At 34.4% G+C, this 13,009-nt stretch overlaps 1 long non-coding RNA gene across 1 annotated transcript; it reads right to left on the bottom strand.

Annotated features, from left to right (window-relative positions):
• Window positions 1–348: 348 nt before the first annotated feature.
• Window positions 349–9,433, bottom strand: LOC117105913. The gene is made up of 3 exons (XR_004444965.1): window positions 9,242–9,433; window positions 8,235–8,366; window positions 349–482 (listed from the first exon to the last, which is right to left on the bottom strand). It is a non-coding gene; the product is annotated as an uncharacterized LOC117105913 (long non-coding RNA).
• Window positions 9,434–13,009: the final 3,576 nt, after the last annotated feature.

The raw sequence follows: 13,009 nt of genomic DNA, 5'->3' as shown, positions 1-13,009 counted from the left end.
GTGTGTGTGTGTATATACGTGTGTGTGTGTATATATATATATATATATATATATATATGTATTTATGTATAAATTAATGGTTGTACTGTACTATAAACATGCTGTTGAATTGAGTGCCTCTATCTTTTTAATGTCCAAGCTTTTTAATTTGATTAAAATCATTTTTGTCTAAATGTTCAAAACTCAATCAATGGCATTACAAAGAGGGCTGAGGTGCTATGGCTTGTTCAAAATTAAGCCTATAAACCTATAAGACAAATTACCAATTTTAAAAATACAGTACAATAAAAAAAAAATTTCAATCTAAAATATTAAAATGATTGCACATAAAAATATATATTTACTTATATCTTCACACGATAAACCAGTGAAACCCTGTGGACAGGAGCACTTCCCAAGCACACAAGTACCATTATTTTGACATTCTGGGTCACAGAAAATATCGTGTGTAATGGTCACATCCATTGTTGGTGACAAAATATCTAAAATTAAAAAAAGGATACATTTATATATTTTCAAAATGTATAAGATCATTGACCTCAACAATTGCAACTTCATTTATAAAATCTAAATCTATATATTTTATATATTTATTCTTTCTTTATACTGAATATACACTTTCAATACAGGGTTTCCAAAGTGGTTCAGTTCTTAACTACAAAATTTTAAAGGCAGATATATACATATGGTAACCAAAAAAGATGAATAACTTAACTACAAATTAAAATAGATTTAAAAGGAACATTGAAAAGAAACTTAAGAAAAATAAAAAAATTTAAATAATAAATATAGATATGCAAGGTAAGAGAAAATCAGGTTAAATTAAGATGGTATTATTAGGTATTTGAAATAGAATGCTTAAAATGTGTAAGTGTCATAGATTTAAAGTTGGTTTTAGTATGATCTGGGAGTTTATTCCATAAAATAGTAGATCGGTATACAAAAGTTCTTTCACCTTGCATATTATTCCAGGTGTATTCAATTAGTGTATTTTAACTTTGACTGCGAGCAAATTATAATTAAAAACAAATTTTTTCGATAAATATGATGGAGCATGACCATTTAAACATTTGAAAATCATTATGAGCAATTAACATCTCGACGAGATTTGATTGACAGATAAACCGACTAATCAGCGAGCGTCATTTAGTCACATGATCAAAAAATTTTTTTAAAAAACATTTTAATTTCCTTAGACAGCTGGTTTAAACGCGAAACATATGTGAGCCTAGGCCTAGATGTCTAGGCTTGGTTATAGATACCCAGATTTACATGAGCAGTGCGCATCAATGACTTGGCCTTTGCCGACAATGAGGTTGACTGAATGCGGCTTTTCCCTCTTCCTTTGGGAGCGATATACACACGCTTTTACAACAATTTCCCCGTCATTTTCCATGAAATAGATTAACACTATGAATATATGATTCATTTGCATACCGCCGACCCTGAATTCTCTTTCTTAAAGAAGGTTGATAGCAAAGGAAATCTTCGCCAACTCGGTAAGTCTAGCCACCCTTGTCTAAGGTTTTCGTGACTTTGTGGGCGGGGCTTCGCATCCTTGTCGACGTGTCAATTGTTCGTCCCATTCATCACTGAGTTTGCTCCACCCTAACAAACTTAAAATATTTACAACTTGGGTTTTTATGTCTGCAGGAAATAAAATTCTTCCTAATCTGTTTAAAAGTATTTGAAGTGAATTTGAAAGTTTAATGTTACAGTTGGACCAAACACAATTACAGTAATCAAAAATAGGCATAACTAGAGCATTAGCCTACATTGCATTGGTCACAAAGATCATAAGTTTAGTTTTTTAAATATTTAATGTAAGTTTATTTTTATCAATTGAAACCATTCAGCAACTTTGATTAAATTTGAATTTAGTTCATTTTGGAGAAGAGTGGGATCGGAAGAATCGCATAAAATGGTAGTATCGTCTGCATACATTACACATTTACATTGAGTGACATTTGGTAAACATAGATAATAAATAACAATGGGCCTAAAATGCACCCTTGGGGAATATCAATGTTAATTTTCATTGGATCAGATAGGGTTGAATTAATTTGAACAATTTGATCAATTGTGTCAAAGGCCTTTTTCAAATCTATGAAGATGGCTGCAGTTGCTATATAACATGGGATATTATTAACTGTGCTTCATAAACAATAACTAAACATAGCAAGCAACGCCTTAATAATATTAATATTTGTGCTTTGTAAACAATACTAAAAATAACCAGCTGCATGTTATTAAATCTATGTTTTATATCACATGGGTAGAGAGAGTTGTGTTAACACAAAATATACTGTAGCAAGCTGTGTCAAATGGTATCTAAATCTCTACATAGAATGTAGTATAAATCTCTGTTTAATTGTAGTACTGTAAGTGGTTTGGCTTGCTTGTGTCCTTCAGGACTCTATTCATTTGTTTCTCTTGCTATTCCATTCATTTCACATTTAGGTGTTTCTTTTGTTACTCCATTCATTTCACATTTAGGTGTTTGTCTTGCTACTCTATTCATTTCACTCTATTCATTTCACATTCAGGTGTTTCTCTTGCTACTCTATTCATTTCACTCTATTCATTTCACATTCAGGTGTTTCTCTTGCTACTCCATTCATTTCACATTCAGGTGTTTCTTTTGTTACTCCATTCATTTCACATTTAGGTGTTTCTCTTGCTACTCTATTCAATTCACATTCATTTCACTCTATTCATTTCACATTCAGGTGTTTCTCTTTTTACTCCATTCGTTTCACATTCAGGTGTTTCTGTAATTGCTACTCCATCTATTTCAGCTCTCCCAACGGGGGGTTTGGGCCCCCCCCCTGATTCAGGGTCTCATTATGAGGCCTATAGGGGGTGGAGTTTTGGTCGTGAGAAATAAAATCCTGTTACTATGACAGTAATTGAACCCAGAACCCTGGGATTGGAAGGCAAGCATCTTAACCACCAAACTATTCAACTTCACTTTAAAAAACTAAAATCCTTCAAGGAAAATAATTTAGTGTATATTTTTGCAAGTAAGTATATTTTTATATTCAAGAGGTAAAATATAAATTATAGCATTCAGCCTAATCGCCTAATACCTACTATGTTGAATAATACTGGCAGCTTGAAGTCGCAGACCAAACAAAAATTTTGAAAAACGTAATGCTTCAATATGTCACCATGTATGTGTAATATTTACTTGAGTTTCACCTTCTTAATCCAACCAGCAAACAGTGTGAATTGAGGTCAAGGATCTATGATGAATTTAGCTAAATGTGAATACAGGATGTTTGTCACTGATAATAAGCCAACAACAGCCATGTCACAGCACCAAAACTTGATGGTTTATAATACTTTACTGTTAATTTGTCCCTGATAATAAGCCAACAACAGCCATGTCACAGCACCAAAAAGCACTGCGTGACTTGATGGTTTATAATACTGTACTGTTAATTTGTCACTGAAAAGCCAACAACAGCCATGTCACAGCACCAAAAGCACTGCCTGACTCAATGGTTCATAACTGAACTGAACTGAACTTTAATTTATTGGAACACTTTTGTATCAGTGGCACACACCATCTGGTGGTGCTTCCAAATAACAATTAAGCAACATTTCACAAAATACAAAGAAAAGATAAAAAACAATCAAATATCAAAAACAATCAAATATAAAAAAAACGAATCAAATTGATAGAAAGTAAACATTAATTTAAGTACGATGAAAGGAATATTCCATGACTAAGAGATGGGCTGCCCAAATCTACAAGGTGAAGCCTAGCCGAATGGAACAGTCTAATTTTCAGTGAATTACTCAATTACACTCAGTACTGAAAGGTCCACGGATTAATCTCAGATAAGAAAGTATAATACATACTCCAAGTATTGAAATACACGCCATCGTGTTGGAATTCAATATTTCGACATTAATTATGTCATCATCAGGAATTATGAACACTCAGTACTGTTGGTCTTAAATTTAAAACACACCTAAAAAAGATCCTTGTCATTTGAAGAATTACAACCATAACTACCAAAAGTAATAATAATTTGTTTCTTCCCTTCCTTCTCCTTTAATTTCCTTTTCTCTTTCTTCTTCTTTTTTTCCTCCCCGCCCTTCTTTTTTCCCCTTCCCCTCCCCTCCCCTTTTTTTTGAAACAATTCAAATGACAACCAGAAATTTAGGTGTGTAATAAAATAATAAATAATAATAACAATAAATGAAGGCTAAATAACAAACAACTTAATGACTACAAAGCTTATAATACTACAGAAACAGTGAGAAGAAAAAACAAAAACCTAAAAACTAAAGTACAGTTTAATTTGTATAGGAGGGTAATGCAGATAGCATCAAAGATCTACTAGTCCATGCATTAATTAAATATTCTTTACAATGGAAATCAAAAATTTGTCCTACATTTTCTATATACATATCATCAAGCATAAGGTGACGTTTAAATTGCTGTGATCAATTTTTAAAACTATGCCAATATATACTTAAACCATTTTCATGAAGACTGTCACTAATACTCAAATATGCAATATCTCTAATTAAATTTAAACTGATAAATTTTCACCGATAAAAGACAACAACAGCCATATTACAGCACCAAAAGCACTGTTTGACTCTATGGTTCATAATCCTAACAATGATATGCAATTAGTGATTAGATGATACTTAGCCAAAAAACTACCCCTGCCAGAAAGTTAATATATTATTGTTATTAATGCTGAATTATTATTAATAAATATTATCATCATGCTTGAATACACGCACAACTAATCTCACCAAAAAAAAAACCGCCAACCTAGGTATACACTCGACTCTGTGCATCATTCCCAAATTTTCTTTAATCTTTTTTAGACTCCATTGGAAATACGTCATATGACATTTAACGCCTTGGAATGTGTAACAGAAAATCTAAAGGTAATTAGACAATTTCCTGATGCAAACAACATCAGAATAGCTCATTACATTCATTGCAATTTCCAATACTGAAATTGAAGCTGAACATAAATAATACTGATTAAGTGTAGCTAAAATTGGACTAGAGAGTTAAAAAGAAAACAATAGAACATTCACAACTAAAACAACAAAACCTAAAAGGAAGACAAGGACAACAATCAAGAAAAAACCATCAAAGCACAGAATGATTCAAAGATTCAGAAACCGGAGGTAACGGAACTAGGAGGTGCACTTGCATATGTATTAAAATATGTTCAAAGGGTGCCGCCTAGGGTTTATAGTTATCTTAGAAGACTTGTTCCACCAACATAAGAGCGAGCCATGGCAGTGATATTTGGTGATTGGTAAGCCTAAGTAGAGGTACAATACAGTACAGAGTACAATTATGTACTGGTACTGCTACTTGTAGTCGTCTGATTTCAGACATAATGGCCGACCACCTGGAAAAACAATTTTGAAACATTAATTAAAATAAGAACAATTCACTTGCAAAGAAAATACGGCCATTTACAGATGTACCTTGTTTTAACTATTAGAGGATACTAACAATACGGCTGTTGTGTGTGTAGCATATACATCAATGATCAAGAAAGAGAGTGTTATATGCTTTTTATACAGGAAAAAGGGTGACGTAATCTTAGAAATGACGTGTGCATATGTTAACCAAATTCTGAGTGAGACATCACCAAAAATTGGAAAAGTTTATTTGATAAAAAAATATTATGAACTACAAGGTTTGTGGACGTAAATTTGATAATACAGTTTAAGGGTACCACCATCTCCATAGCCTACAAATTACAGCTCACACTGATGTCAGTCGAGAAATACGGGTAATTAAAGTTTGTCTCGCAAATTCACTTACAAAACCAAATTTAAATCTAAGGTCCCACTTCTGACTTCGAATTGTGCTTTCGCACAATTGCCGCTGAGGGCGGTGTTCTGGGAACTTGGTGTTAAGACAATTATATTAGAAAGGAAAAAAACCATCAAAAAACAAATGCAAAAGGGGAGAAAAGAAGAAATATCACAAAGATTTACCAAAAAAGGATGCACAAAATTGAATTGAGAAAATATACACAATTTCAATATCGAAAGGCTGTGCATCAAAAATTACATATCAAAATTTAAGGGAAACAAAATTCATTAGACAATCACGTCCAATTAAACACTAGCCACGAAGTGCAAGCTCAGTGCTCTAGTGGTTATGAAACCAGTTATCTAGAGGTCGTGTGTTTGATTCCCGTCCGAATCACTAGCAAGATTTTTTTCGCAAGTACAGTATATGGGAACATACTGGGTATTCAGTTAAGATACACAACAGGTAGGGCAAAACATCACTCCTATGAAATTTCTGGTACAAACATCAAAATAGCATTGCAGTAGTCAGGGCAAAACATCTCTCCTATTTTACATGTGAATATTTCAATTACAACTTTAATATAAATATTAATTACTTAATAATATGTGTAAAATAGAGCATCTTGTGTAGCGCCCTCAATTGGGTATGGAAAGTTCAAAGTAGTAGATCGCCTAGTAACCAGATCACAATGCGTAAATTGAAGTAAGTTAAATTCATCATAATGAGATATGTAGAGATAATTTCATTGTTATATCATGATTCTTTGATTCAGTGTTATATGCTTTGGAGTTTGCAATGACCTAATTAGAGTTAAGCTTTGGCTTAAGCCGTTAATTATCATGTTAAGGTTAAGACCTATATTACCATAAGTAATTCTATGCATAAACGTGAACAGATAGGGGAGACGCAAGTGCTAGTAGAGAGTTGACCTTTGACCTTTATAGGCCTAGGATGGTCCTACGAATATTTCATGTATTTCATAGATTTATCGATGTGGGCTTTGTTAATTATTATCTTGTTATATGTTTAACTACAGAATAAAACCATTGTGAGATGGATGAAACTGAACATAAAACCGACTACGTTTCAATATGTATATAACAATTTTCCATATTTAAGTATTCCATATATAAGTATACTTCTCAAATGTATTGTTTTTTTACTATGCTATATTATCAATTGAGATGTACAGTATATAGAATTTTCTAATTACAATTTTTTCAGTAGACTAAACTGTTTCATTTTAAATGATCATTTTAATATACAGTATTTTGCTAATTTTGTATCTCTTTTAATATACAGTATGCTAATTTTGTATCTCTTTTAATATACAGTATTTGCTAATTTTGTATCTGTTTTAATATACAGTAGGCCTATTGCTAATTTTGTATCTCTTTTAATATACAGTATTTGCTAATTTTGTATCTCTTTTAATATACAGTATTTTGCTAATTTTGTATCTCTTTTAATATACAGTATTTTGCTAATTTTGTATCTCTTTTAATATACAGTATTTTGCTAATTTTGTATCTCATTTAATATACAGTATTTTGCTAATTTTGTATCTCTTTTAATATACAGTATTTGCTAATTTTGTATCTCTTTTAATATACAGTATTTGCTAATTTTTTTTGTATCTCTTTTAATATACAGTATTTGCTAATTTTGTATCTCTTTTAATATACAGTATTTGCTAATTTTGTATCTCTTTTAATATACAGTATTTGCTAATTTTGTATCTCTTTTAATATACAGTAGGCCTATTGCTAATTTTGTATCTCCAGAAGAAAATTTGCTTTTTCTAAGACACAAAAACCATACTTGACAAAAACCTTGTAAGTTGTCAATGAAAATACAGATTCAAAAGCTGGAAAAAGGGATGGTTACACCCACAAGTTTTAAATATTCAAAAATTTGTAACTAATTAACTCCTTCCGAGCTTTTCGTCACATATACTCTTTGTGTTTTATCAAATCAGACATATCAAAACATTTTTATCAAATCAGACATATAAAAACATTTTTATCAAATCAGACATATAAAAACATTTTTATCAAATGAGACATATCAAAACATTTTTATCAAGTCAGAAATATCAAAACATTTTTATCAAGTCAGACATATCAAAACATTTTTTTCCTCCAGAGCTTGGCTTTAATATACTCAAACTTGCATTTGCCAATCTCCCTTTCTTGATGAATATATGTTACTGGTTGTATTTACTGAATTTTTTGTTTTTCTGCTAATGTCCAGCTATCCAAATTCAATTGCAGATATTGTTTGATATTTTTCCTATTTGTCTCCTTTCTCCAAATATTGATAACAATTTAATTAACTTATAATAATAGATTATTAATAATAAATTATATGATATTAATGGAGCTGCTGGCTCTCACATTAAATCATACATTTACTATACCTGTGATAGCGATGACTGGAAGACACAGTAGCAAAACTCCAGTAAGTAATAAATTGATAAACTTTATAAACATTTTGATGACAGCTCTATCTAGCAGAAATTACTTGGCAAAATGGAGTAATGCTGTAATGACTGAAATAAATAAAATGTAGCCATTGAGGCTTGGTTGGGAATTCAAATCTGATTAAAGTAACAGCATTCAAAGGAGCTTTTCTTTTCACAGCTCCTACAGAGTTCTAGGTACTGTGTGAGAATGAAAATGGGGTCATGATACTGGGTATGCAAGTGGCATGGGGCCATGACACTGGGTATGCAAGCGGCATGGGGCCATGACACCGGGTGTGCAAGTGGCATGGGGCCATGACACTGGGTGTGCAAGTGGCATGGGGCCATGACACTGGGTGTGCAAGTGGAATGGGGTCATGACAGGGTGTGCAAGTGGAATGGGGCCATGACACCGGGTGTGCAAGTGGCATGGGGTCATGATACTGGGTGTGCAAGTAGCATGGGGTCATGATACTGGGTGTGCAAGTGGCATCTAGAATCCCCCAGAAGCTTTAGCTTTTTTCTCCTAATAGTGGGTGGCATTGGAGAGCAGACACGGCTGTGGTATACACATTTTTTTTTTTTTCATATTTTACAAGTGGGTTTATAAAAAAAAAAACCCTAACCCCCCCCCCCCCCCCCGCCGGGGAGTGGTAGGGGTTCAATTTACCCGGCATCTGGGATAAAATTATAACGTAAACGCAAACAAACAAAATGCCACCATAGTCTATGGTATGGTAGTTAGAAGAAATGGGCTATACAGTATTCGGAACAGTAAGCAAGGCTAGCAAAAGGCTAGCCCAAGCCAGGTGCCTGCAGTTATTAATGAAGCGATTATCACAAACTTTGTGGTGCTGGTGTTGCAAATCAGAGCCGTAGGGGATAGGCCTAGGGCCAGGCCCTACATACTGCAGGCCTAGCTAAAACAACATGACAAAATTACTAATAATAACTATTGTTACCCAATTATTGAACTTGATGATATGAACTCAAGATGTTACTGAAATTTTTATCCATTATACGTCAAGTTAAATTCATGGGATAGAAACCACGCCCGAGAAAACTCGAAACTGTCAGTGATCCGAAAGTATGCTAAACACTAGGGCCTAGACTGGCGGTGGCAGTACCAGCCTTAATACTTTGTCATTGTTTGTCATTGTTGTTGACACATAACTAGTCCAGAAAAAATGTAGTATGGAACGCAGAAGTAATATGGAACGCCATTGGTGTCCAAGACAAAATTTAGCAGTAACGTAAGCAGCCTGAAAAATTTGTATTTTGATTTTATATTACTTATTGATGTAGATACATACCGTGGGGGATCGATTGATACCGGCGTGTGCAGGGAGAAGGGAGGATTTTATATCACATAAATAAGTAGACTACTGTATCCTATGTCACTGTTTTTTACGATTTGTTTGGTTTTTTGTTATATATACATATGCAAAGGTGCTGGTATTTCCCTAGTCACTGGATACTTTAGTTGGCAAACCCGCACATTTTTGGCCTATTCAAGGTAAACTTTTTTTACAAACTCAAAAAAAAAAACTTTCATAATAGCCAAACCTAAATGTGTTTAAATAATTATTTTATTCAGCCGTTCGGACGAACCCCCTCTGTGAAGAAACGTAACAAAATACTATGGCCTGCCTGGCTTACAAAATTTATGCTAACTAGACGCGGATCCAGACCTTCGCCCACTTCGCCCAGGCGAAGGTCAGGGTGAGAATTCAAAATAAAATATTGACCAATTTTTCCAACAATCATACTTACTTTCCTTGACACTTATTTTGAACATTACCATTAGGAAAATGTTTAAATCCACACTATCCTATACCTTACAGGGCCGGCGGAACGTTTTTTAAAGTGGGGGGGCCCCACTTATAAGATGAATATGAATCATGCAGATCGATAATCAAACCTAGGTGGTGGGGTCAACGTTCCTCCCCCGGGAAAATTTAGATTTCTAGATGGCTGGAAATGACCTTTCTCGATTTTTGAGCTAGGTGTCTAATGACCTTGTTCTTCAAAATTCAAGGTTTACCTCCTCTTGAAAACGGTATGGTAAACTTTCTGATTACAGTAAATAGGCCTATTATGTGTGTATACCTTAAGAAAATGAGTAGTTGCATATCGTATTCTTTTTTCAATGAATCCTAGATGACGGAAAATGAGCTTTTCCCCGACTCCTGTGGTGTCTTAATTACTTTTAAGTTCTTCAAAATTCAAGGTTTTTCCCTCTTGAAAACGGTCAGGTAATTTGTTCCCATTGTTATTACAGTAAAGGCCTTCTGTGTCTGTACACACATAACATTTAAAAAAAATGAGTAGTTGCATACGAATTTTCCATGAATCGATGAATCACAAAAAGAAAGGGGGGTCGGGGGTCCTCCCCCGGGAAAATTTTGATTCCTAGAAGACGAGAAATGAGCTTTCCCGACTTCTGGGGTGTCTTTTAATTACTTTTAAGTTCTTCAAAATTCAAGGTATTTCCCTCTTGAAAACGGTCAGGTAATTTTTTACCATTGTTATTCAGTAAATAGGCCTTAAGTGTATACATACATAAAAATGTTTAAAAAAATGAGTAGTTGCATACGAATTTTTAATAATTCGACGAACCCCAAAAAGGAGGGGGGTCCAGGGGTTCTTCCCCGGGAAAATTTCGATTCCTAGAAGGCGGGAAATGAGCTTTCCCCACTTCTGGGGTATCTTTTAATTACTTTTAAGTTCTTCAAAATTCAAGGTTTTTCCCTCTTGAAAACGGTCAGGTAATTTTTTTACCATTGTTATTCAGTAAATAGGCCTTATGTGTGTATACATACATAAAAATTTAAAAGAAATGAGTAGTTGCATACGAATTTTCCATGAATCGATGAATCCCAAAAAGGAGGGGGTCCGGGGGTTCTCCCCCGGGAAAATTTCGATTTCTAGATGGCGGGAAATGAGCTTTCCTGACTTCTGAAATGTATGTTAAGTTCAAGGTTTCCCCCTCTTGAAAACAGTCAGGTAAATTTTTCTCATTTTTTATTTTATGTGTGTATTCATACATAAACAAATGAGTAGTTGCATGCGTATTCTTTTTGCCATGAATCGATAAATCCAAAAAAGAAAGGGTGGTCCAGGGGTTCTCCCCCTTGAAAATTTTGATTCCTAGATGGCGGGAAATGAGCTTTCCCGACATTTGAAGTGTGTTTTAATGACTTTTATGTTGTTCAAAATTCAAATTTACTTAATGGAACAAAAAAAAAAAAAAAAAAAAAAAAAAAAATTCAGCTCAACGGGTCCTGAAAAGGTAGGTCTAGAATTATTTTTCTTTTCCCCTTTTTTTGTTGCCCAAGGGAGGGGTCAGGACCCATGACCCCCTCCCCCATATCCGCCAATGTGAATTGCGAGAAAATGTAACTCGGTCTGGTACTGGATAAACATTCTCTTTCGCATCCTTCTCCTCCTTCTTCCCTCCTTCTTTTCTTGCATTTCCGATCATACAAAAATCTCCAGACATTTTATATTTTTTTGCCAAAAAGTGGGGGGGGTGTATAAGAGACAGCTATCCTATACTTTACACTTTTATATTGATTGTACTGTAGGCCCTACCAGAGAAAGAGTTCCAATACATTATGGTCTTCCACTTCTATAGCGCCTGATACAGTGCATAGCAAACGTTATGTGACCACTAATAATACAGGTCCAGTGGCGTAGATGGACAGTGCAGTCAGTGCACAGCACTGGGCCGCGGGGCTATTGGGGGCTCGTTCAATAGGTCTAATGATCTAAAAATATAACTTTAAAAAAATCCTATTTAAACTTTAAAAGGACCCTTCAATAATAATAATAAGTTTTAGACAGTGGCGTAAACAGGCGAGGGCAGGGGGAAGACTGCCCCCTGACGGATTTTACCGGGCTGACCAAGCCGTACCTGGCTGGGTAAGAAAAGAAAAGAAAGAGGGGAGAGGGAGGGAAAAGAGAAAGAAGGGAAAAGAAAAGGAAAGAAAAAGGAAAAGAAAAAGAGAAGAGAAAAATAAAGACAAGAATAAAAAGGAAGATATCTGATATCACAATATCCAGCAACCCATTCTCCACTTCAAAAAGTGTCCATATCGCATTTGATCTAAGCCGCCAGATATTCTCCGCAGTGGCGTAACCACCGGGGGACAAGGGGAAAACATCCATATGTGGAAAATCTCCCCATTGAAGATGCCCTTATCATTCCGGAAAGTGCCTGAAATTCTCAATTTTGGCGCGCATTGTTTGTTGAGTTAGGCCAATTTCCTCTAAAAATTTCACATTTTTGGGAGTTTTGATAAATTTCGACGGAATTAGAATTAAAAACACAATTTTTTTCGCGCGCTTATAAGGAAAGCTTGTGCTTACCCTCCTTTGCCTTCTAAGTTATTTAAACACAATAGTCCCAAACTCAAGAAAGAACATTTAAGATAGATCGTTTTACCTAAAAGAAGGGTGTGTAATGATGGTGAAAGAATATGTTTGTAATAAATAAAGCCATAATGAAAATGCTTATAGTCAGAACGAGTGTAGCCATAAATATATAACATAAGCGCATTTATTGTTGAGGTAGGCCAATTTCCTCTTAAAATTGCACATTTTAGGGAGTTTTGATCAATTTCGACGAAATTAGAATCAAAGACACAAAATAAAGTCTTGGGGCGTAGGCCCAAGCTAGGTTGGGTACCAGGGGGCGAAGTCCCGGAGAAACTCTGGCGCCTATAGCC

The sequence above is a fragment of the Anneissia japonica genome, unplaced genomic scaffold, assembly GCF_011630105.1.
Source record: "Anneissia japonica isolate Jap-2015-1 unplaced genomic scaffold, ASM1163010v1 scaffold11248_len12654_cov187, whole genome shotgun sequence".
NCBI classification, from domain to species: domain Eukaryota; kingdom Metazoa; phylum Echinodermata; class Crinoidea; order Comatulida; family Comatulidae; genus Anneissia; species Anneissia japonica.
The sequence above is the reverse complement of the archived record's forward strand: the minus strand, read 5'-3'. Positions and strand labels throughout refer to the sequence as shown.